This window comes from Eubalaena glacialis, chromosome 11 (assembly GCF_028564815.1).
Source record: "Eubalaena glacialis isolate mEubGla1 chromosome 11, mEubGla1.1.hap2.+ XY, whole genome shotgun sequence".
Lineage (NCBI taxonomy): Eukaryota > Metazoa > Chordata > Mammalia > Artiodactyla > Balaenidae > Eubalaena > Eubalaena glacialis.
Window position 1 is genome coordinate 35,426,091 of NC_083726.1, and position 27,290 is coordinate 35,453,380.

A 27,290-nucleotide genomic window follows, 5' to 3' on the forward strand; every position below is an offset into this window, starting at 1 on the left:
CCTGTGAAGCCATGTGGTCCTGGACTTTTGTTTGTTGGAAGATTTTTAATCACAGTTTCAATTTCATTACTTGTGATTGGTCTGTTCATATTTTCCATTTCTTCCTGGTTCAGTCTTGGATGGTTATACCTTTCTAAGAATTTGTCCATTTCTTCCAGGTTGTCCATTTTATTGGCATAGAGTTGCTTGTTGTAGTCTTTTAGGATGCTTTATATTTCTGTGGTGTCTGTTTTAACTTCTCCTTTTTCATTTCTAATTTTATTGATTTGAGTCCTCTCCCTCTTTTTCTTGATGAGTCTGGCTAATGGTTTATCAATTATTGTTTATCTTCTCAGAGAACAAGCTTTTAGTTTTATTGATCTTTGCTATTGATTTCTTTGTTTCTATTTCATTTATTTCTGCTCTGATCTTTATGATTTCTTTCCTTCTGCTAACTTTGGGTTTTGTTTTTTCTTCTTTCACTAGTTCCTTTAGGTGTAAGGTTAGATTGTTTATTTGAGATTTGTCTTGTTTCTTAAGGTAGGCTTGTATAGCTATAAACTTCCCTCTTAGAACTGCTTTTGCTGCATCCCATAGGTTTTGGATCATTGTGTTTTCATTGTCATTTGTCTCCAGGTATTTTTTGATTTCCTCTTTGGTTTCTTCAGTGATCTCTTGGTTATTTAGTAACATATTGTTTAGCCTCCGTGTGTTTGTGTTTTTTACCTTTTTTTCCCTGTAATTCATTTCTAATCTCATAGCGCTGTGGTCAGAAAAGATGCTTGATATGATTTCAATTTTCTTAAATTTACTGTGGCTTGATTTTTGACCCAAGATGTGATCTATCCTGGAGAATGTTCCATGTGCACTTGAGAAGAAAGTGTAATCTGCTGTTTTTGGATGGAATGTCCTATAAATATCAATTAAATCTATCTGGTCTATTGTGTCATTTAAAGCTTGTGTTTCCTTATTTATTTTCATTTTGGATGATCTGTCCATTGGTGTAAGTGAGGTGTTAAAGTCCCCCAGTATTATTGTGTTACTGTCGATTTCCTCTTTTATAGCTGTTAGCAGTTGCCTTATGTATTGAGGTGCCCCTATGTTGGGTGCATATATATTTATAATTGCTATATCTTCTTCTTGGATTGATCCCTTGATCATTATGTAGTGTCCTTCTTTGTCTCTTGTAACATTCTTTATTTTAAAGTCTATTTTATCTGATATGCGTATTGCTACTCCAGCTTTCTTTCGCTTTCCATTTGCATGGAATATCTTTTTCCATCGCCTCACTTTCAGTCTGTATGTGTCCCTAGATCTGAAGTGGGTCTCCTGTAGACAGCATATAGATGGGTCTTGTTTTTGTATCCATTCAGCGAGACTGTGTCTTTTGGTAGGAGCATTTAATCCGTTCACATTAAGGTAATTATCGATATGTATGTTCCTATTACCATTTTCTTAATTGTTTTGGGTTTGTTTTTGTAGGTCTTTTCTTCTCTTGCGTTTCCCACTTAGAGAAGTTCCTTTAGCATTTGTTGTAGAGCTGGTTTGGTGGTGCTGAATTCTCTAAGCTTTTGCTTGTCTGTAAAGCTTTTGATTTCTCCATTGAATCTGAATGAGATCCTTGCCGGGTAGAGTAATCTTGGTTGTAGGTTCTTCCCTTTCATCACTTTAAGTATATCATGCCACTCCCTACTCCCTTCTGGTTTGTAGAGTTTCTGCTGAGAAATCAGCTGTTAACCTTATGGGAGTTCCCTTGTATGTTATTTGTCATTTTTCCCTTGCTGCTTTCCATAATTTTTCTTTGTCTTTAATTTTTGCCAGTTTGATTACTATGTGTCTCGGTGTGTTTCTCCTTGGGTTTATCCTGTGTGGGATTCGCTGTGCTTCCTGGACTTGGGTGCCTATTTCTTTTCCCATGTTAGGGAATTTTTCGACTATAATCTCTTCAAATATTTTCTCTGGTCCTTTCTGTCTCTCTTCTCCTTCTGGGACCCCTATAATGCGAATGTTGTTGCGTTTAATGTTGTCCCAGAGGTCTCTTAGGCTGTCTTCATCTCTTTTCATTCTTTTTTTTTTATTCTGTTCCGCAGCAGTGAATTCCACCATTCTGTCTTCCAGGTCACTGATCCACTCTTCTGCCTCAGTTATGCTGCTATTGATTCCTGTCAATGATTGTCCAGCAGATAGTTGTGATTCTGGTGTTCTCGCAAGAGGGAGTGAGAGCATGTCCTTCTACTCCGCCATCTTGGTTCCTAATCCCACTATATACTTTATTAATACACTTTTAAGTAGAATTATGTTTATTCAGCCCTTTTATAAACAATCCTATGAGATTTAGTCATCTCAATCCTTTTTTCTGAGTTACTGTATGAAGTACTGCAATGTTGATGTAGACAACTAAACGAACAACCAACCAGCCATTCTAAATAGAAACGGCTATTCCCCATTTCTTTAGCCAAGTGAGGTCACTGATAAACTGGTTCTAGGACTTAGATTCAGTAGAATAAATCTACTTATTTACAGAGTATACACTGTAGTATCATGATATGAAATTTACTATTTTATTTTTACTTTTCAACTCATCCTTATAGCTCATATCCACTAAACAGAGAGCATTTTCTCATTCAAAACTTTTTCATTTTTATTTTTTTGCCACTCTTCATAAAATATTTATATTCAAACAAATCCCAACCCCAACAAGTACATTAAGCTACCTTCCTGTTGAATTTTACAGCTGAATTTCAATAGCAAAAACAACACACCCTTTTTGTCATCACTTTGTGGTGTTCTTTCAGAACACCTTTCTGTGTTCTTTTAAAAATACAGTAGTCCACATCCTCCACTTGAATTTTTCAAAGTTTTTAATTTTTCACATTTCCAACTTTTTAAAATAAGGCTTTTTAAAACTGGTTCTCTATTTTCAGGCAGATGAGTGAGCATAACACCTCTAGAATGGGGGTGATAGATAGAAGCATCATTTTTTGGTGTTCTTATTACAAAACTAAACTTTATAATGCATATAGTGATGACAAGCACTAGTTCAGAGATTTTGCCTTGATTTTGTCATGATTAAATGAAAAAGTACCTGAAATTTCACAAGTAGTTTGTTTCATAGGAATTCAATAATTGTGTATGATTAAGGCATACGTATTTCTTTACTATGACCAAATAATTTCAGGTAATGTCAAGGCCATTAAGAATGCTTTTGGGATAGAGAGAAAATATTTTTGTCATTACATGATCCTATTTCTGAATGAAAATGATGAAGATAATTATTTAACAAGTCTGAATAAAATTCTAAATCTCTGTCTTTACATCATCATCCTAGTCATCAGAGAGGAAAGTAATTTATATGTGAATGAGTTTTTGTCTTTTAACAGAAAAAAAAAAGCATTGCCTGTGTAATATCATTAAAGAAAGCAAAACAATTCTGGTCTGTTCAGAAAAAAATAGGGAGATGTTTCTGGCCAAAGAGCTTACTTGTGTGCACTAGGTAGAGGAGTGGACTGTGGGACCTTGTGTTCCTTTCCCAGGTTGTGATATCCTTCACTGATCAGCCAGGCATGGCAGCCTCACCTGCTCTTACTGATTACCTCTCAAGGCTGACTTGGAACCTTGTGCTGTCCAGGTTTCAGATTTGTCTCGTTGATTTCACACAAAGGAAATACTAGGAACTCTCACCTTAGAATGTAGCCCTAACAGCAGCCCCATCTTAAAAAGCACAAAGGAACTAATTGGGAGAGGGTTATTGCTTAGCATAAACTATGGAAATTTTAGAAAAGTAGCTTCCAGGGACTCCCCTGGTGGTCCAAGACTCTGTGCTTGCAGTACAGGGGGTGAGGGTTTGATCCCTGGTTGGGGAACTAAGATGCCACATGCCTCACGGTGTGGCCCCAAAAATTAATTAATTAATTAATTAATTTAAAAAAAAAGAAAAGTAGTTTCCGCACATTACTCATGTTTTAAGAAGCACAGTATGTTTTAGGATTTGAAAATCTGGAGACTCGGCTACTGAAAGTTAGAGTCCAAACTTTTTTTTTTTTTTTTTTTTAATTATTTATTTATTTATTTTTTGGCTGTGTTGGGTCTTCGTTTTTCTGTGCGAGGGCTTTCTCCAGCTGCGGCAAGCGGGGGCCACTCTTCATCGCGGTGCGCAGGCCTTTCACCATCGCGGCCTCTCTTGTTGCGGAGCACAGGCTCCAGACGCGCAGGCTCAGCAGTTGTGGCTCACGGGCCGAGTTGCCCCGTGGCATGTGGGATCCTCCCAGGCCAGGGCTCGAACCCGTGTCCCCTGCATCGGCAGGCAGACTCCCAACCACTGCGCCACCAGGGAAGCCCGAGTCCAAACTTTTGAAACAGTGAAATGTAATCATTTCTGTTAAGAGCTCCAATATTGAGGTCTGGGCAGCTAGGTACAGAGAATTTATCTATTGCATCCCTGCTCTTTATTAACACCCTTTAAGCTAGGTGTTTATAAATTTTACCTGGGTAGCCTTAAGCTTCATGTCAACCAGGTTCTCTCGGCTCTTTCCTCCCTCCTTGTCCATTTCCGGCTGCAGTGTTCTGCTCTTTTCTGTGCTTTTCTCCTTAATTCATAGCCATTCGTCAAGGAATGAATGACTAGTAGGAGTTTTAGGCTTTAGCTCCACTCTCTGTGGCAGCTACCGTTTAATAGAGAGTGCAGCCTTAAATCCATTCCACCCTTAATCCACAGAGCCCTAGTACTTGGCGAGGCAGTGGATTAGGTTATTACTTACTCCACCCTCCTTTCTATTCAACTAAAGCAGCATCACTTTTTTCTGTTTTTAGGTTGGGTAACATTTTATTAAAAAATGAATTCTAAGTTTATAAGAACCTATATATAAAAAGAAGACTTTGGTCCTGGAATTGGATTTAATTTTTTCTTCATATGAGCTCTACCACTTAATACTATGTGACTCTAGATAATTTATCAAGCTAATCTGAGCTCTGTTTCCTTATCTGTAAAGTGGGATTAATAACAATATCTATCATATAGAGGTATTATGAGAATTAAAGAAGATAATGAGATAAAATGCTCAGCACAGTTGCTGGCCCATATTAAGTGGACATTATATTCAGGCATTTTCCAAAAGCTGAAGATGATTCTTTACCAGCTTGAGGCTTTCCAGAACCCACAAAAATCAAACCACATATAAGTACTTCCTATTTTTCCTGTGTGTAAGACTGGCCCTGAGATGCCAAGACAAATTAAGCTTCTTGATTTAGAAATGGCCAAGACATTATATACTTCTCCTCTGTTCTATTCCACATATATTTACCAAGCTCATGCCTCTTGTAAATTACAGCCAAATTAGAGGAGCCAAATACAAGATACAATCAATGAATGCAGGGCTGAATATAGACAATGTAGTCCAAAAGTCAAGAGTCAGGGACCGAGGGAAGAAATGGGAACTAAGAAGCAAAGGAAAGCATGAAGCCTGAGGGACCAGAACTTTGACTGTGAACAGGGATACCCAAATCTTCTTCACATGGGGATAGCAATGGTTGGTTGTACTGCCTTAGAAGAACCAGATCAATGCAGACCCTTCTTGCCTCCTATAAGCATAATATAGCCAGATGGCAGGTAAATATATGCAAAGCAAGGTGGACAGTGTATAGTGACAAACTCAGATCCTTCAAGTTAAACACATTTGAGAATCTAGAGAGCAGGAGGGAATGTTGCAAACTGGGCTCCTCATCTAAATTCATTCAAAACGATTGTTAAAAAAATTAAGAAACATATGTTCTAATGAAATAACACATTCTAAGAGCCAGATTCTGCTAACAGGCTGCCAGTCTGCTACCACATGCACATGCAATAACTCATTTGTTCTTACTACCATCATGGCATCCATATAAAATCTTGGGTATCACCTGCCCAGGGAGTATTTCTACATGCACTATTATCTTGGTGGGTGAATGAGAAGGCACTACACTTATCTTAGAAACTTCTTGGGTGCTTAGACAATTGCATTTACCTAAAGACATACCCATATAGAAAATTTAGAGAGAGGAAAATATGTAAAAATGTCTTGCCAAATATAATGATGGCCTTTTCTCACGAGCCAACTGCCTATCACTTGGTGAATTCTGTAGTGCTCTGTAGTGACCCCCGTATGAAGGCCTAAGGGCAGACTTAGGAGGAATGGTGTATTACTTTTCTAGGACTGCCATAACAAAGTACCGCAGACTGGGTGGCTTAAAACATCAGAAATCTATTCTCTCACAGTTCTGAAAGCTACAAGTCTGAAATCAAGCCACGCTCTCTCTGAAGGTTCTAGAGGAGTGTCTTTTCCATGCCTTTTTCTTAGTTCCAGTGGTGCTGGGCAAAGATGCCTCACTCCAATCTCTGCCTTCATCGTCACATGGTGTTCTCTCTTCACCTGTCTGTGTATCTTCTTTTTTTCTTTTTTTTTTAAATAAGGACAGCAGTCTTATTGGATTAGGGCCCACCTTGGTCCAATATGATCTCATCTTAACTTAATTTGATCTGCAGAAGCCCTATTTCTAGAAGATGTCACATTCACAGGTGCCAGGCGTCAGGACTTCAACATAGCCTTTTGGAGAACACACTTCATTCAGCCCACAATGAAGGAGGCTGAAGCTGTGTTCATTTATGTTCGGCTTCCCTGGTGAATATAAATCTAATGCTGCTGAGAGTAATAACAAAGTATAGACTTCACTATTTTCCTTCATTTCTAGAGAAAAAGGCAGATAAGTAGAGCACTTAAAAGCATAATTCTGCTCTGATTATTCTCTTAAAAATCTGTCTAAGGCTCTGCATTTCCCTCAGGATAAAGTTCAGACTGCTTAACGATGGCAGACAGACCTGGTTTTCTGCAATACGTCTCTGCCTCGCCTCTGGCTCATCTCTTTCCTGGCACGTTCTACACCCCAGCCACAAGTAACTGATGTATTTATACTTCAAATGTTCTGAATCCCTCCTAATCCATTTCTTTCCACACACCGTTCTATGTATCCGGATTGCTCTCCATCCCTCCCCATTTTCCTCTTTATCTTTGGCTAGAATCAACATATCTTTCAGTTCTCAGTTTAGAAGGTATTTTCCTTTGTGGAGTTGTTTGCCCTGCTTATGTGCTCTGTCATCTTTGGAATAACATCATCACACTATATTCAGATTCTCTGTTTTCCACCTTAGCTTATACACTCCCAAATGTTTGATGTTTTGTTTATTTAGAACTGTATTTCCAGGACTTAACATAGTGCTTGGCACAGAATGGACATGCAATTTCTTCTTCTTTCTCTCCTTCTTCTCTCTCTCCTCTTCCTTCCCCCCACCTCTTTTTTTAAGGAAGGAGAAATAGGTGAGAAGGAGATAGTGAAGGAGGAAGAAGCATTAGAGGAGAATAAACAAGGCCATATCTAAACATCCACACTTTTATTAAATAGGATCAAACTAGTCTACCCATTCCATTTGCTAAAAAGATCCAACAAATAATGAGCTGGCAATTTCTAGGTTTTTTTCAGGGATCATGGATAAATGTATAAAATCTTTTAATAAATTATCTTGATCATAGAGACCAATAGAGTTTTGGAGTTAAAAACAAGGAACCAGTTTGCCTGGTTCAAATACCAGCTCTGCTACTTAGTATCCAAGTGACTGAGTAATTCACATACTTCTCCATGCCTCCTTTTTCTCATCTGTAAATGAGGGATGGTAACAGTACCTAACTCACAAAGTTGATGTGAGGATATAGTGAGTTAATATATGTAGAATGCTCTGTACCTAGACTAATGCATATTAAATAGTACATGTTACATAGTGTTAACTATTATTTTCAACATTTTCTTATTCAGTTTTTACATCTGGATTAACCAGACATGTTAACCTATAATAGTTTAAATATTAAAATGAGTATTTTTATCCACCTTCAAAATTAAATGGTGAATTATTATATTTCAGTTTTCCATTAAATATACTACTACAGTCATTCTGATACAAATTCAAAGAACACTATGTGAGAAGGGAATTTGTAGAAATTCTATATTGGTTAGCTTAAGGCAAAAATTATACAAATAAAAAAATTTGTGTTGTTTTGTGAATTGAATCATTTTTAAAATCTTGTTACTATTTCTCTCCACTTCAAAAGAGATGTGTAAAACCACTGAGTGTCATTAAAGTATTTTCCATAAGGGGGCAGTAGTACATTTCTATATCAATAGAAGGTTTTCAACTATTTTCATTCACATTATTTCCAGTAAATTGACAGTAATAATTGGTGCTTTGGAAGGCATATGTTTATGTTAAAATCTTGTTTTTATGGCTTAAAGCTTTCTTTTTTATACCTCTATTACCATGTAAATTAAAAAAAAATTTATAGAAATAAAACCTTTATAAGAATATAAAAAGACCAACATAATTGATTCTTCAAAACAAATAAACAATCATTAAAAATCTTGTTTTCAGTTTTTTAAGGGACCTCCATACTGTTCTCCATAGTGGCTGTATCAATTTACATTCCCACCAACAGTGCAAGAGGGTTCCCTTTTCTCCACACCCTCTCGAGCATTTATTGTTTGTAGATTTTTTGATGATGGCCATTCTGACCAGTGTGAGGTGAAACTACCATACGACCCAGCAATCCCACTACTGGGCATATACCCTGAGAAAACCGTAATTCAAAAAGAGTCATGTACCAAAATGTTCATTGCAGCTCTATTTGCAGTAGCCAGGATATGGAAACAACCTAAGTGTCCATTGACAGATGAATGGATAAAGAAGATGTGGCACATATATACAATGGAATATTAGCCATAAAAAGAAATGAGTTATTTGTAGTGAGGTGGATGGACCAAGAGCCTGTCATACAGAGTGAAGTAAGTCAGAAAAACAAATACTGTATGCTAACACATATATATGGAATCTAAAAAAAAAAAAAAAAAAAAAAATGGTTCTGAAGAACCTAGGGGCAGGACAGGAATAAAGACACAGATGTAGAGAATGGACTCGAGGACACGGGGAGTGGGAAGGGTAAGCTGGGGTGAAGTGAGAGAGTGGCATGGACATATATACACTACCAAATGTAAAATAGATAGCTAGTGGGAAGCAGCCACATAGCACAAGGAGATCAGCTCTGTGCTTTGTGACCACCTAGAGGGGTGGGATAGGGAGGGTGGGAGGGAGACGCAAGAGGGAGGAGATATGGGGATATATGTATATGTATAGCTGATTCACTTTGTTATAAAGCAGAAACTAACACACCATTGTAAAGCAATTATACTCCAATAAAGATGTTAAAAAAAAATCTTGTTTTCCTAAATTAAAGCAACTATCAAGAAAATTATATATTGATAGTCCAGTAACAATTTTGGACTTTAGTAAAATATTTTTCTTTTATTAAAATAACAATAGTTAAAATATAATAGCCAATTTTTCCATCATTGTCTAGACATTTTTTACATGTGTGTGTATTAGTGTGTGTAGAATTCCATGAATTATTTTAAAAAATAAATAGTACTTTTTTGAAATAGTCTACTAACATAAATTTACTCACATTTCGTATAATCTGCTCACAAGTATGCAATATTTTTCAGTGCTGTAAGTTTATAATTTTTAAAAAATCTTCAGGTAGTTAATGATTTGGGGGATACATAAATTCTTGAAGAACATAAATCTGAAGAGTGCTAATGACAATATTAACATGAAGAGTCAAAGTATATTTCTACAAAATACTTTAAAGTTATTATTAATAAATATATTAAGTAATTAACTGCAATGAAGAAGACTGGCACCATCTTAACCAAATGATGACAGTCAATATCACCAGTAATACAGCAATTATCTATGGTGTACTTTCTAATATAATGTATTGAGGAGAACACAATTAATGTAAAACATTCTATGAAGTAACTGTAATCTATTCTTTAAACCTATTAAAGACAAGAAGAACTTGAGGACCTGTCCTAGATTAAAAAAGGCTAATGAAACATATCAATTAAGTGCGTCATAAAGTTCTGTATTGGATCTTAGTCTTTTACAACATATTATTAGGTCAATCAGTGAAATTTGAATGAGGTTTGTGGATTAGATAGTAATATTTAATCAATATTTGATCAACGGTAATTTCCTGATTGTGATCATTTTCCTGGGGTTATGAAAGCAAGTGTCCTAATCTGGAAAAAGGGTACATGGGAGCTCTTAATACTATCCAACAACTTTTATGTATGTTTGAAATTATTTTAAAATCAAAAGTAAAAAAAAAAAAAAAAAAAGAAACGCACTAGGGAAGAGTGTTCCAGGGAGAGAAAACAGTAAAAGCTAAGGCACTAAAACAGAGAAGGGGGCCAGAGACAGAACGGCTGGGTGGCTTAGCACAGTGACGGAAGGGGTGTAGTATGCACCAGATGAGGCTTGAAAAGGATGCAGGAGCTGTATATTGCAGGGCTTCACTGTCCAAAGGCATTTAATTTTTATTGTAAAAGAAAGAAAAAGTCCTGAAAGTTGTATAACAGGTAATTGACATGACCTGATTTATGTTTTAAAAACTACGCTGTGTGTTCTGAGTGTAGACTGGATTGGTGGTGGTGAGGAAATGCAGAAGCAGGAGTGAAGAGGCAGTTTCCTGGGAGAAACTGACTGCTTAGCCCATGCGACTGTGATGTAGATGAAAAGGAGTAGATAGATTTGAGATGCATTTTGGAATCAGAACCTACAGCTACAGGCTGATGGATTGAATGAAGGGATTAAGGATGACTCAGGTTCTCTGTAAAATCAGGGAGCATATAAATTATGCTCTTTGGTATGTTCCAAAGTACATGCGTAGCATAGGGTCTGGCATACATGACATATTCAATGTATACTGTATATATATTGATTGATAATTTTTATATCATTTGAAAATTATTAGAAAAGTGGACATAATTATAGAATAAAGCTTCCATAATGAATGCTTTAATGAGGAAATTATGCAGGCTTGTACCTTGAAGCATTTTTAAGTGATAATGTGCGCTATCAATGTGATTGCTGCTATTATTCTATCACATTTTAGATAATTTGATAATAATTCCATAATGATTCAGAACTCCCATTCCTTGGTTGCTACCTGACGGTTCATAGAATTACAGTATTGTAGCATTAAAAGTAATTTCAGAAGTGACTGTTAGACAACATTGTAGCATTAAAAGTAATTTTAGAAGTGACTACTAGACTCCTAAAGAAATACGCTATTTCAGTATTTTCTGACAAACATTCATCTAATCCTTCTCCAAGGATCTGTGGGCCTAGGAAATCTTTGCATTAGTTTCAAAGACAAATCAACAAATATTGATCTCTGCTTCCTTCTCTTTCGCTTCTTCTTTCTGCTTCATCCTTCTCCATCATGCCATTTATGAAGAAGAAAGTATGGGACAGGATGGTGTATTATTCAGAGGTGATGCTACATTAGTGTGAGACAGGAAAGGCATTTAAATGGGTAACTAGAGGCTTTCCAAACCATTGCAAGGGCAGAGGATGTGACAGTCAGTAAAGACACCTTCAGGAAATGGAGAAATGAAGGAACAGGGAAATCAACACGAGTGATCTTGGCTGCTTGCAGTACCAGTGGGTTCTTTTCGGGATGGCTCGGGAAAGCCTTGGGAAGCTTCCAGTAATGATCTTAAAGGAACAGAGCACTGAAATGAATATACTCAGGAGAAATTCCAGTGGCTGCCGACAATACCCTTCATCTGCTGCTTGACTGCTCATGTCCACATATCTGTCTGCAGCTGCTGTGGGATACTCACTTCTCCTCCTGTTCTTCTTCACCTCCCAGATGGTGAGGGAGTCTGGGAAAAATGGTTTTTAGTTTTCTTCCCCCACAGTCTTGGAGAGAGGTTTGAAGGACAGGGATGGTACTGAGAACTAGCAAATCATATCTATCACGGGTAGATGGACGTTTTTCTTTCTTTGAGCTCAGTATCCAAATTAACGGTTTGTTATTTCTCTGCACCTGCTATTAAAGTCAGTTGAAGGAGAATATTTTGCTTTTACTTCTCCAGAATTCCTTATATCAGTATAATGAAAAGCAAAGTGAGGAATTTGGGAATCTCTAATCAGGATTACCCAGAAGATTTTTATCAAGATGGCAAAGTTAATTAGGTCAATTTTGTTATGCTTCAGTATACATTTATGGGGGACAAACAATGGAATTTCAAACCCAAAGTCATTAATATATTTGATAATTTAGTTCAGAAACAGCACTTGGTTTAAAGACAATTTACATAATTAACCAGGTAGATAAATTTTATTCAGTTGCCAAAGATGTATGGAGCACTTAAATGTGTCAGAAGCTCTATTAGGTTTGGGGGGGCACAAAAATTAATAGTCAATGATCTTGATCCACTGCGCATTCCACTGCCCTTTGCTTACTGTCAGGATCTGAGCTGGTTGAAGTTCTTTACCTGTTAGTGACCTAAAGGTTTGTTCCTAAGGGGTCTAAATCACGTGTGGACCTGCCTCGTTTATCTGTCTGTTTGCCGACTTGTTTGTTCACATGTTTGTTTAGCTCTAATTTTCCATTAACTTTGCTGATTGGGATGGAAGTAATGAGCACCCCAGAGGTTCCCGACATGTAGCAACAACCACAGTTTATCCTTGTTAATTAGGATTTATCACCCCCGCCAGGATTCTATCCCATTTGCCTTTTGCTTGAGTGGCATGAGGAATGCAAGATGGCCCAGTGCAAACTAGCAAGGTACAGTCTCAGCTTCCGGTACTATGAAAGCAGGGGTGTGCTGGAGCAGGCGCACGTGGGCTCCTGAGAACTATGTGGTTCATTTCTCAGCTCTGCATCTGTGACGTCACCTTGGAAGCTGGAAATCAGCCTTTGGAAGCATGTACAGCACAAAAATCAGCAAATGCTACAAGTCAGGGCCTGACATCAACTATGACTTCATGGCTTATTACAAAAACAAGCGCTGTAGCAGTTATGCATGTTTTCCTAAGCATGTTGTGTGTGTGTGTGTGTGTGTGTGTGTGTGTGTGTGTACCAATTACTTTCTCCCACTTCTAAAATGGACTGCCACGCACCGCAACTTCTTTGCTGATTATGGTCTAAAGTTTCAGGACCATTTCCTCCCCAGGATAATGCTACAATATTTTCAACAGAAATGTTGATATGCAAAAGGTCAGACTTTACTGTGCTGCATTTGTCCATTAAAGGCTATGAGTTAATACGGCTTTACTGAGAAATCAGGGTTAACTAGGAAATTTAACCATGAAAGCATAGAAGAAAAAATACAAAAACTGCACACCGAATATAGTTTCTTCTAGTTCAGTGTGGAAAAATCAGAGATAGCACCATTTTCTGGGCTAAAACACAATTAATTTTTTTATTATATAATTTTAAAACATACACAAAAAAGAGAGAAAGATATAATAAATCCTCATGTATTTCATTCACCCAACTTGAATAATTTTAAAGGATTGGCCAATCTTGTTTAATCTATTTCACAACTATTTTTTTTTCTGGAGTATTTTAAAGCAAATCTCAGACAGCATATAATTTTAATTTGGTCCTTTTAAAATAAACAGAGGTTACATAAAGGCAGAGACGAATCCACTGTGCCTCTTACTATTTACCCTCAAACAGTATTAAACACATTTAGGTTCTATCCCCATAGGTTTCATCCCTTAGTCCTAATTAAAATGACTCCTTTTCTTTTCTAAAACTCTGAGCAGTTCTGAATGTCCCCAGAGGGTTTTGCTTACAATGGGTGACTTGCAAAGGGGAGAGGGATTCTGGCCATTTTTATTACTTCTTCTTGGGCAGAAACAATGAGTCGTGATAAAAGGCAATCATAATTCTATCACTTCATTGAGATGGATTCAATGAACATGTGGTCCCTCTCTATTCTCTAAGAACAACATTAGAATAGCAAGGAATCATTACATGTTGCTTGTATTATGGTTAATTTATCTTTTTTTTTTTTTCCGCTGCAGTTCACGCTGATATTAAAGTCAATTGTTAATAATCAGACATTCCTAATCTCATCTCTACTCTGTGAGAATAAGAAAAAAATGTCTTTCTTTTTATGATGAGTATTAGGGAAACTTTCATGCTATTACAAACTATTTAACCAAGAGATTTTCAGAAGAATCCCGTTTCCCATGGCCAGACTCCCGGAAGCTAGTCGTGCTCCCCTATGTCAAACCCTGTTTCTTTCTCCATCTCCTGAGAGATTCTCCTTTTTAGGGTCCATTCCCTCCAGCACCCCCTTAGAAAACTCCACTCAAAACTGTAGATTCCAGTCTCATTCTAGAATCAGTTCTTCCCCTCCACTAGTGCAATCTGGGGGACTCAATAAAAGAACCTGAGTAAATATCACGGGTCTGTTTTTCTGTTTAAAACAACCTATGAATAGCAAGTGTAGAAGAAGAGGCTTTAACAGAACTGTTGTGGGTGAGACACGGGAATTTAAGTGTAGCTCACAGGTCTGGGTCAGATTTTGGTGCTCCGATTTTCAGTATCCTCTGAGGACTCTCTACTAGGATGGACTGGAGATGGGTGGTTGTTAGTGGAAAATTTGTGTAAAATGTTTACATGCACATATACCCTGACAAATAATCGTTCAGGGGGACTGTCGTCCAGATTCATATTAAACACACTCTATTCTCTCTAGGCTACTTTGCCTATCCTGTAGATACCAAAGTGTTATCAGTCACACCTACGATCCTCTTCCCAATTCCAAAACCATATTCAGAGGGCTATGGGCCAATGAAAAATAGTGCTAATTGCTGTGCATTTTCCAAGCATCCGTCTTTTGTGCGTATCTGTTTCCACAAAAAGTCCTTTTGGAAGAAAAAAATATGTTTACTTACCTTAGATTAGATAGAAGCAAATGGATGTCAGTGAATGGGGTAAAAGAAGGACTTATTATCCTTCTGTCCATCAGAATCAATTCTCTGGTGGGTCAAGAATGAGGGAAGGGAGAAGCATGGTGTCTCAGTTACATATTCACTGCTTGATCCTCATTTTCCCATCTTGTTGTGGACCAAAGGAGACTTTCTGTTTGAGGGAAATATGAGAGATTTGTTCCCAGTGTTAAAATTAGATGTGTAATGATATGATAAATGCTAATTTCTAAATATAAAAGTCTTTAATAAATATTAATTTATGCCTTTATAATAATAGTATTCAAACTTTACTGTGATTAAAATGACTTAGGAAGCTTATTTAAATTATTACTTTCTACTCCTCAGATATTCTGATTTAATAAGTCTGGGAAGGACTCAGTGATCGACATTATTTTTAACGGATATTTTTGCAGATCTGGATACAAAAGATCTGCATCATTTACTATGAGAAATATTCTTCCATCGAGTGTAAATATATGAAGCAAACAGTGTAGTGAATAGATGTCATATTCCACTAACTCAGATGCACAAATTATTTCAAACTTTAACAAATGCTCTTAGCTCCAGCACACTGTGAAACACCTGTGTCGAAAGAATCTGGCTTCCTTAGATCCACCACACAGGCTTTCTTTTATTCTCTCCCTTTGCAAAGACACTTTCTCTGCTTTCTTTCTCCTCAAGCCCTCAGTCTCTATACCCTCCATGAACTAAAATTTCTGTGTGAAAGAAGGGTAGGATAGCAGGGCTGCAAGGAACTTTTGCTTTGCTTTTGAGCCCAAAGTCATGACTTAATAAAAAGAAATTAACAAGAATGAAAATGCACAAATTATCAACACAATATATTATCATGCTGAGTAAATCTACTGGTATTGATATCTTTGATCATTATAACAATATTCATTCCACTTATAATTCCCATTTGGTATATTTTTGAAATATTATTTTTTCTAATTTTGAAAGTAATTTATATACAGTATATAAACTTGGAAAATACTGAAAAATTATAAAAGTAAATAAAATCACCCATAATACCACAAACCAGAAAATAATCTGGAAAAGTTTTTAATAAACTTTTTCTCAACAATCCTAAAATCTCTACAGCAATCACATTATTCCTTTATTTCCCAAGCAATCGCATAGGAAAGACTAGTAAGAATGAACATGACATAATGGAGCGTGGAATATAATAACAGCCGAGACATTTACTTGAGGTTTTCTTCTTGCCTGAAATGATTCTGTTTACCACAGGACATTGGTATGGATGCCCAGTTGCACTTAGTGGTCAATATGGTTGATCTCTGAGACAATAAAATGCTTAAAGCAAGTTAGATTTAATAGTTTATAGAAAAAAGTGTGATTTATCTAAATCTTCGACTAGTAACAGCACTTAAATACAATACTGGTATACTTTTAGCCAATCCTTACCTATTACCTGTTTTTGTTTTTGTTGTTGATTGGTTTGTTTATAGTCTCCTTAACATGATCCTGTATATTTGTATCTGTTGGCATTGATCTTAAATCCTTGTATCTAGACTAGCCCCATCCAAGTCTGTTGAGGTCTTTAACAATATTTTCACTTCCAGAACTCTCTCCACTGAGTCAGAATCTCCAGGGATTAACCTTTGAATTCTGTACTTTTATTAAATAACACGAGTAACTCTAGTGTGTGGCCAAGTTTGGGAATTATTGAAATAGGACAAAAAGATGAGGGTGTCCCTAAGAAGTTGTTTTCCTTTAAAAATAGTTTTCAAAATATTTGAACTTCCTTCCAGAATTTTGTTCCCCAGATGACAGCCTTTTGATTGTAATTGACTCAAATTGATATATTTTTACTCTTGCAATGGCTCCATTTTGAAGAAAGATTTGATATTACTGTTTAGATTTGCTAAAAATAAGTCATCTTTAATTAGTCTCTCCAATTTCCAGGCAACTCAAGAAAACAGATATAACCCATATTTTTCTTTTACCAAGATAATTCAGTAAAAGTTTTTTTTTTTTTGCCTGAATTATCCAAACTACTTTAATAGCATATTGAAAACTGCATATTTTTTCTAATTTATGCTATCATGACTGTGTCTTAGACTTTCTGATGGTTTTAGTTAAAATAAGGGTAATTTAATTTAACTATAATGAACAATTTCTGTAGTATTAAAAATGGAATAGTGGCATTTCCTTCTGAATCCTCAGTACGCCAATAGATCTTATTACAGTTGTTATGCCTTCTCTCATCCTTCTATGCCTCCTATACCACTGGATCTTTAGAAGATGTGGAAAGAACTAGAGAAGGGAGTTATTTCAGAAATGTGTACATTTAGATGGAAGATTTGTTAATAAATGGTTTTCTGAGAGGCAATCAAACTTCTGTCCTTCTGAATTCACAGAATTATAGTGTAGCTGAAATGAAATATTGTACATGAAATCTATGAATTGTTTTCCAATAACACTTTTTATATGCAGTACATTTTATCTGACAAAGTTTTAAGTCAAGTTTAGATTTAGAAGACACAGGCTAGTTGTTAAAATTTGTGACAGTGCTTTGATGTTCCTTGCAAAGTATTTTACTTACTTTGCTCTCCTGAACAAATGACTTGTTTTGCTGATTTGTGGCTCAATTAATGATCTTTCATCATTAGAGGTGACCCTACCAAAGGCTGATATTCTTTAGTGTACCATACAGAATTGGACTAAATATCAGTTAACAAATCAGCTTTGCCCTTTTCCAAATGAAGTTTTTCCCATGTCATAAAGCATGGACCCTTAATGATGGAAACACATCTAGCTTCAAAATTAGATATTAAATAGACTACCCAGTTTTTCAACTGACTGCTGGTGCAGAAAAAAAAATATGAGTCATTGGGAATGGCTTCAATTCATTGTCAACCACAGCTGATACTGCAGGTTCCTATTTCTGCAATATATTCACTTTCAGATGTGATGTTTGAATCGAATTATAAATCTTCTTTGCCATGAACCTAAAGAGAAAAATATCCTTTGATGTATTTATTTTGTTCCTTGGTGGTGGTTTTGGAGTTCATGAGATATTACTCTTACAGCTGTGGAAATTATGTGGGCATAATTATATATGGTTTTGAAGTTTATTATTTCTGTTGGATATGTTACTGCATTTAACACATATATGTATACACATATATGTGAAGAAGGGATCTTAAATACTTTTGATTTATTTTCTAATTAAAAATATTTTATTTCATCTATAGGTTATTATTTAGTCTTAAAAACTTACATAAAGAAATTCTGAGCCCATAGCTTTAATACTCATGTCCACTTATTAAAAGCAAAGAGAGAGAGAAAAAAACAAACTGAAAAAGAAAACTTATATTGTTTACCAGACCCTGAAAATGTACCCCATAAATTTTTTGTATGAATTTGATCATTTTCTAATTTCACACATTCAGAAGAGCCTATTCATACTTTCAAGCTGAGAGAAAAGAAATTTTCAATTTTAAGAATACTTCTGAAAAACTTTATAAAAAATGTTTAACCAATGAATTAACGAATACTTATATTATTATGATATCAAATTACATATAATTAGCATGATGGATTTCTGGCCACATACACTATTTTACAAATTGTTTCCAGGTTATAAAAACACTGTGAGCAGAACAGATTTACACAGGAAGTCCCATGAAGAGTTTCTCTTGGGGGGAAGATTATTCTATTTCATTGGGCTATGCTTACTTCCCTCTAAGAAACAGGTTTGAAGTACTTGGGCATATCTACACAGACTAGGTATAAAAGAATAGAGAATTAAGGCAATGATGTGGAGATGTGTGTCTCAAACTTGGATGTGCATACACATCTCTCGAGTTTGTTAAAACACAGATTGTGATTCCACAGTTCTCTGATGAGGTCTGAGATTCTACATTTGTAACAAGCTCCCAGATAACACTCACATTGCTCAGACCACACACCGAGTACATGTAGAGCACTGGATTCTATGCCTGACTGCCCATCAAAGTTACCTCGGGGAGATTCTACACCAAAAGGGAGGCTTGTGCCATAACACAGATCTGAATCTGGATCACCCAGTGGGCCCCTGACATGTGTGCAGTTAATAAGCTGCACCGCTGATTCTGAGTCTCCGCTAAGGTGGCGAACCACGGGCTTAGACTAATGTTTCTCTCTGCCCAGAGTGCACACAGGTATAGGTGTGTGTTGGGGAGGCACGTGGATGGGGTTTAGGGGTGGAAGTTTTTTACAGATCAAGAAAGAAGAGAGTTTTATTCTGAGCAGGTGAACCTCCTTCTCTCAAAGCTTCTTTCCTCCCAAACAGAGAAGTACCAATTGGTGAGGTAAAAATCTGACACATTGTCACAGCCTCATTATTCAGAACTAAACCCAGAGACCTCTGAAATCATTTCCCAATTCTCTTCCCCTCCCCAACTCTGCTCTGGTCATAACTGGCTTCCTTGTTGTTTCTGAAAATCCCTAAGCAAACCACCCCCAAATTTTGCACTAAATGTTTCTTCAGCCAGGAATAATTTCACCCCAAATATCCCTTAGCAGATCTCTTACCTTTTCAAGTATTTGATCAAATATTGTCTCCTCAATAAGCCTTCTGATCACCCTATTCAAATGACAACTTGCCACTAGCTCTTCTGATCTTCCTTTTTTGCATCATTTTTTCTATAGCACATATCACATTCTATCACATTATTTATTATGTTTACTAATCAATTTCTGTTCTCACCCCTCTTTACCATCACTAGAAGGTAGTGATGTAGGGGATCTTTGTTCACAGATATTGCCAAACTGATAGGAAATTCCTATACCATAGCATGTGTTTGATAAATGAATGAAAACATATAAACTCAGGTGGCACTTCAGAGAGGTCTTCTGTGACTGCCCCAGTAAAAGAAGTACCCACCTTCAAACTTCCTATCTTCATCCCTCTTTATTACAGTAGACTATTACACTAGCTTATTATATATTCCTTATGCTCTCTCTCTCCCCTTCTCTCTCTCTCTCCACATGTATACACATACATAATTTATATTTGTTTTTGAGTTTATTCTTAGAACATAAATTTTTTAAGGACAGTGGTATTATTTCAGAGGTATGTACTTAGCAAACATAACACCTCCTAGCACAGAGTAGATGGGTAATAAATATTTGTTGACTCTTTTAAAAAAGGGGGGAGTATAAAGATATGTTAGCTTCTCTGCATTGCTATAATGTAATGAATAATTGCTGTTTTACATTTCTCCGGACAGAGAAACATTGTCTGGTGTTGATGGCTGATTTAGTGCTCTATTATTCAAGCAAGCAAGGGCAAACAAATCAGTTAGACGTTTATTCCCAACATTTATGCTATGACCAAGCAAAGTTTAGATCATGATTGTGTCCAGTTGGTTTGCTTGCCAAAAAGCACCCAGGTATTCAGAGTCTCCCTCCCCCCACCCCATCTCATTTTCTTGGCTCCAAAAGGTGCATGCCCAGAGTTCTACTAATGAGGAATTGGCACTGCCAAAAGTCTGGTTCAGCCCAAGGAAAATTCACACAGCTGGCTAAAGTCATCACATGGTGGGACGCTGTTTTTCTACTTAAATACACTTGTGGTCTCTCAAGAGCTCACTATTTCATCGTTGTTTACTTTTGGTCCAACAGGGTCTACAGTTTCCATTATATAGCACTTCAGCAACCCCATAGCTGCAGAGGTTGCCCACACTGACAGGGCATATACGAGGCATTGATCCCTAGACTGGCTAAACAGAATTGAAGCTGGTGCCTGTGTGCTCTTCCCTGACCTAGGCCATCCAGTTGTGATTTATTTACGTAGTTTGTGGCACAGGAGACCACACTCAAAAGATGAAAAGATGGTTGTGTATTTGTTGTTCTTGATGTAATTGCAAACACAAGTAGTTATAGGAAAGAAGACAAGACTCCACTCTCAGCTTCAAACTCCCGTAGTCTTATTTTCTAAAATTACAAGAATGGTTAAAATCAAAGTAATCAATTCAGAGTTGACAAGATAGAAGCTAAATGCAGATCATTTTGGGTCTCTGGCTACACCTCTTGCCTAACAATTAGTAGTCACTTTATTCAGTCATTCATTTATTAATTCACTCAAGAAGTTTTACTTAATCCTATAATGTACACAATATTGTGCAAAGCACTTAGTGACAAACCTCAACGATTCTAATTATGCAAAATATGGAAAAAAACAGAAAAAAGGATCATGGATGTAGTGAGTGTAATGAGTTTAAATCCAATTCGACAAATATTTCTTAAGGTACTCGTTTTGTGTTCCAAATATAACACCTGTACATACGCACAGTTGGTTTGACCAATTATTAGTTGCATACTATACACACATAAATTTGAAAGCTATAAACAGTTTGGGTTTAGAAAAATCCTAGAGTATTAGGAAGAGGCAACACTTTAAAAGCATACTCTCTTTGCAAAGGAATAGTAAATAATGAAAAAAGAGATAGGAATCAATTAAAAAATGTGCTGGGAATATATCTTTGGCAGAGCGTGTTAAGATCTCGTGGTGGTTGTGGTGGTAGGGGTGGGATTACAAAGATAAATGATCATCTCACCTTCAAGGGGTTTATAATCCTTATGAATTATAAGGACCACCTCCAAGGTCTCAATTCACTCACTCTAGCACTCTCTGTCAAAGGCAGATATGGGAATTGTACCCCACCAGAACTGCACTGCTATATACTCAGAAACTAATATTAGGCCGATGTGCATTCTCATACATTGTGGAATATGTACTCAGTGGTAGACAGAGAGCGTCAGAGCAAAATCTTCTGGGCTGCCTGACTTCCCAGGTGTGCAGTTCGCAGGTGAGATATGGTGGTTTGGAAGAATAGTTCCCTCCTGTTGTCAGCCTGGAAGAGGCAGATCAAATGTCTTATGACCTGGATCATTTGGATAGCAGGTCAGAGACAACCTGTCCCTAAATTAAAAAATAAACATAAATAAATGCAAGCCCCATTTTCCCTTCTCTTCACCAACAGCAGGACTCCACTTCTCTCCTTTCTTTTCTGGAACATAATTCAGGAAGCTGTGCTGGAGTTCTGCCCCGCATTCTTTGTGTTCCTCCCTAGGTATTTTTCTGTCAAATTATACCTTCATGGTCCATTAAACAATCGTCTAAAAATTAGTTCCTAGGGAACAGGAAGGAGTGAGTTCTTCAAACACTTTCCCATCACTAAGAAATATTTCCACTATATCCTGGATGGTGATGGTGTTGCTAGGGTACTTCTCCCTGAGTAAAATTAATCTTAATGTAGGATACTTTAAAAATCACATTAACTCCTGAGAGTTGGGCAGGAGTTGGAATGTTGTGGAGTAGGGTTTTGGGTGTCACTATCATTTTGCACTGCTATCATTCAGAGCTCTTACATCAGAGTGCTAGAAATCCTGGAATGTGGGAGAGAGTTCCACATAAAAAATAATTTTCCTGTGTCCTAATGACTTTTAAATATTTCCATAGCCAATCTTGCAGGTGGAAAAACTCACTTATAATTATTTGAGACTAGAACCTCCGTTCATTTTATATATAAACACAAAGGATAGTTTTGCATAATTTTAATGGACACTGAATTTTGTAGGAATGTAACTATTGAATAGATCTGGTAGAGAATGCATAAAAATGGAACATGTAACAATAAATTATGACAAAATACAATATGAGGTATCATAAAGAAGGAACAGAGGGCTGCTGAGAGCACAGAAGGAGAGCCAGGCCTTGAAGTATAAGTAGGATTAACCTGTAGGGCTGGGGAGAAATGAGGGAAGAGTGAGGAAGGGTCACACATAAGATCAAGCATGGGAAGTATTTAGAAAAAAGTAAATGGTTCCAATTTGGGGAGTAAATGATCTTGGTAGATAAATGCTCAATTTCTTGATGAACACAGATCATGGACAGGAATGACATTTGGGGCTTCTCATGTAGAATGGGAATGAATGCAGGGAAAGATCGAGAAGCTACTGGAAACAAGTTAGACCAATGCCAACAGGGCTATAAAGTAAGTGGAAAGTTAGCAAATTATTAGTTAGGTTCTTTTAAATTAAGAATATTTGTGTATTTTGCAACATAGAAATAATGAAACATTTCCTTCTCTTTCTCTTTACTCTATTGAGATTCTCATGGCTGTTGCTTCTAAGATCTCCAAGAACCCAGGGGAAAACATTCTCTCACAATGTTGGGCTTCTGCTTCAGTAGACTCTCTTCATCTTAGACTTTAACCTGAAACCCAGTTCTTAAGTAAACCCTACCTTCAAGAAAGCCTAGCTGGAGAGTTGCCTTCTATTCTTTTTCAAAAATTTAGACCTTCTCCCCAGTGAGTTTCAGGCTTTCTTCCCAGTTTATTGTGAAGCCAGGAAGTGTACTTTGTTCTTTTTTTGTTTTGCCAGGTACATGATAGGCTCACAAATTATTTTGTTAAATGAAGAGATGAAAGTTCATAAATAACCACACAAAGAGAACCCAAAATCGTCACCAAATTAACACACACACACAAAAATGGAACTAACACTTCAGAAAGTGTTATATACATCTAGAGAAAAGCCTAATAGTGTCATAGTTACTGTCATCAGGCAGTCTCTGGGTGAGTCATTCAGGAGTCTAGATCCTGGACAAATGGCTTTCAAAGGTTGAGGATGAGAGGGTGACAGACAAGATTTACCTCTCCTCTCAGTTTCACCGGTGACCTGAATTCTAATTTTGTAGCTTTATATAGCTTTAAGGCAGATCTATTTTGAGAAAAAAAAATCCTCTGTGGTTGCAGATATCCCTCCACATGCCTCATCTCTTACTCTTGGCTTCAAAGATCACATGCTGATAATGAGACCAGAAAAGGTTGATAAGTAAACCCTCAACGGTTCGTAATATTCATAGTTTCTAATTTTGAGTTCCACTTCCTTGTGTATTATATACAAATAATTATAATAGTAATAACATAAGAAGCACTATTATAAGCACTTTTTATATACTAACTTTACAATAAACCTAAAAGGTAACATCACGATACCCACAGTACAGATATAAAGCTGCGACATAAGGAAACTAAATAATTTGATAAAACATTTGAAGACAGGATTTGAACAAAACATCTGTCCCCAGAGCTCAGCCTCTTTAGCAGCATAGGGTACTATATAAGATATACTACATATGCAATAATATCTGTTAGCCTAGTTACTAATTTAAATGTAAACACTTACTATTTTTATTATTATTTCCTAGAATAGTGATAACTTACTTCAGTTATTATAAAAAAAGAAACAATTAGAGTAAATATAACTTTCATTTTTATCTTTGAAAGTTTCTCCCTTACCATCTTTCTTTGCTACACTGCTCTTATCTAAAAATCATACTGAAAAATGAAGCTACATCATTTATTACACAGTTTATCTACTCTAGATAATGGAATCTAAGGCAGGTCCATGAATCAAATGCAGACAGTAGTAACTAGGAGATATTAGGAGCACATATAAATGCCAATAATTTTTTTTTTTTGGTGAGAACCAAGACCTCTCTAAGATTCTTTCAAAATGGAACACATTTCATTTTATTGTTTTTATTATTTGACTATTCATTTCTACAAGTTCAAGATAAAAAATTTCATTCAATTCTCTTAGGACTGGGAATGAAGACTTGAACATCACAGGCTAAAAAAATTATAACTCCATTCCAAATATATATGAATCACAAGTTCTCATAGAAAATGAATTGTGACCACCTAGAGGGGTGGGATAGGGAGGGTGGGAGGGAGGGAGATGCAAGAGGGAAGAGATATGGGAACATATGTGTAACTGATTCACTTTGTTATAGAGCAGAAACTAACACACCATTGTAAAGCAATTATACTCCAATAAAGATGTTAAAAAAAAATGAAAAAAAAAGTGTGTGTTTTTTATTTAAGTTTTATACATGAGACTAGGGAAATATGTTATAATAAGGATGAACTCTGGAAAGCAACAAATGTCAAATGGTATTCTTTCATCTGTCTAGTGAGAAATATCTTTACACTGTCAAATACCAATTTGTGCTTTTTGGAAGTGGTATACTTCAAGCCCCATCTATTTCAACTTGTTATAGACCCTTTACCTTTGATTTTATTTTATGAGTCTATTTACACTTATATTCTAACTAAATTCAATCTTAATTATTTTTTCCAATTTTAACTACAGTCATCTGTCTACTAAGCACTTATGTCAACTGGACTTCACATTTAAGTGCCCTACGATGGATTTCAGTTTGTTATAAACATGTTTCATAATTTTCTTTCCCTCTTGTAACTTGGATTTCATTTCATTCTGGAAAAGCTGGTTCTAATTTGGATTTCATTGTTTTTACCTTTTAAACTTTCTAATCTCATAACTTCCTATTTTCTATTTCTAATTCTTTCCAAATGCCAGTCTCAATCTTTTTTATTTAATAATGCCATTTGTGTTTTTCTTTCTTATGGTTGTGCTCTGTTTCTCTGTCTATCATTCTTTAACTTTTTTCATTTTTAATAACTCTTATTTGTACAGGTCTGCACAGGTAAGTACTCAAAAATATTGACTGCTTGATGGAATTATGGCAAAAACTCATCCAAAACACCTTTTATATAGTATGTTAAAAACATTCAGACACTTATTTAGGTAATTTGGATTATCTTTGGTAAATTCATAGAGACATGATTGATAGATTCACATTTATTCCAGTGTTTTCATACAATGTATTAAAATCAATAATGGTGGGGGAATTGGGGAGATGTTAAAGAGTATAATCTTGCCTCTAGAAGATGAATAAGTTCTGAAGATCTAATGCATAGCATAGTGGCTATAGTCAACAGTACTGTATTATATACTTCAAAATTGCTAAGAGGCTAGATCTTAAAATCTATAGTGGCAGATAAGCTGGCTTTTGTGTTTTTTATTGATTTCACTGTAACAATATTCTACAATTTTCATATTTTCCTATTACATTTACAGAGAGTTACACATTTATATATAAAGGGCTTGAAGGTTTCAGTTTGTATTTAGGAGTATTAGACGAATAAAAAATTATTTTATTCAGAATTTTCTGATAAATTTGGTGTCTTGTTTTAAGGCATTGGCCTTAAAATGGTTATCTCAGTAACATAAAAGCTAACATAAAAGCTGTTTTTTAGGCATATGAAATGTTTCTATTTCTAAAAAAGAAAAGACAAAGGAATAGTTTTGTTCTTGGATTTTTTATGCATTTGGCAAAAACTTATCAAACAAAAAGAGAAAGCTTAATATTATCTTTGTTTTTTTTCTAAATAACTTTTATCTTTTCACTACTAGTTCATACTTTATTAACCCAGTATTTTCCATTAGTTTTATAAAGATGGAGTAAAATTATCACCAATCCTATTGAAAAATCACAATGTACCACTATGTGTTTTATTGGTGGAAGAAATTAATTACATAGAATTGTAAGTAAAGAATGAATGTAGGAGTTCTACTTCAGCCATGGTTGTGTAGCACTTGTTGGACCAACCATACCATAGATAATAACTACAAACTCTGGAAGCTATGTATAAAACAACTACCTGAAGCCTGGAGAGTAGACAGAAGTAGGTAGATTCCGAAGACGAGGTGACATTTGGAAGGAGAGAATGACACTAGGTGAATATCCTATTTTTACAGCTTTTACCAGAATGGGAGGTCCCAGACAACACTTTGTGGGTCAGCTAAAACTTCAATGGAAAACCTTGTTTCTTGCTGTCATGAAGAACTTCCTGGAAAGCTAGAAGTTAAATCCTAGGAGGAGGAAAGTCAGAGAGAGGAACCCATGTTCTATGTATAAACTCTGCCTATATCTTGGTTGACTCCTGAATATGTATGCGTGGAAAAGACTCCAAGCAGCCCAGAAAACGCTAAATGAACTGACCTGAGGTTTAAGCTATCTTCCACTAAAGGGGAAACAAGGACTTGCAGTTTGAAGTGTAAATTTAGTCTTGGTTAAAAAAAAAAAGGTTTGGAGGAATATAATAGTTAGAACTTCTACAACATTTCATTCATAATGTTCAAGACACAGTCTGAGAATACTTACTTACTATGTGATGAATCACAAAAAAAAACTTGAGGAGGGAGACATTCTTCACAACTTGTGGGTAGGATATAAAAAGAAATTACCATAAAAGAAAAAGTAAAAGAAAAAAGAAAAGAAAAAGATGATAAATTGGACCTCAAGTAAAACTTTTGTTTAATAAAGAATGCCATTAAGGAAATAAATATACAAGCCACAGTTACAGAAAAAATATTTTAAATATTTGCAAAATCTATATCTGACAAAGGACTGGTATCCAGGAAATATTGTAAATCTTCTACAACTCAAAAAATAAAAAATATAAACAACACAATATAAATTGGCAAAACATTTTTAAAATGTTTCACAAATAAAACATATATGGGGGCTTCCCTGGTGGTGCAGTGGTTGAGA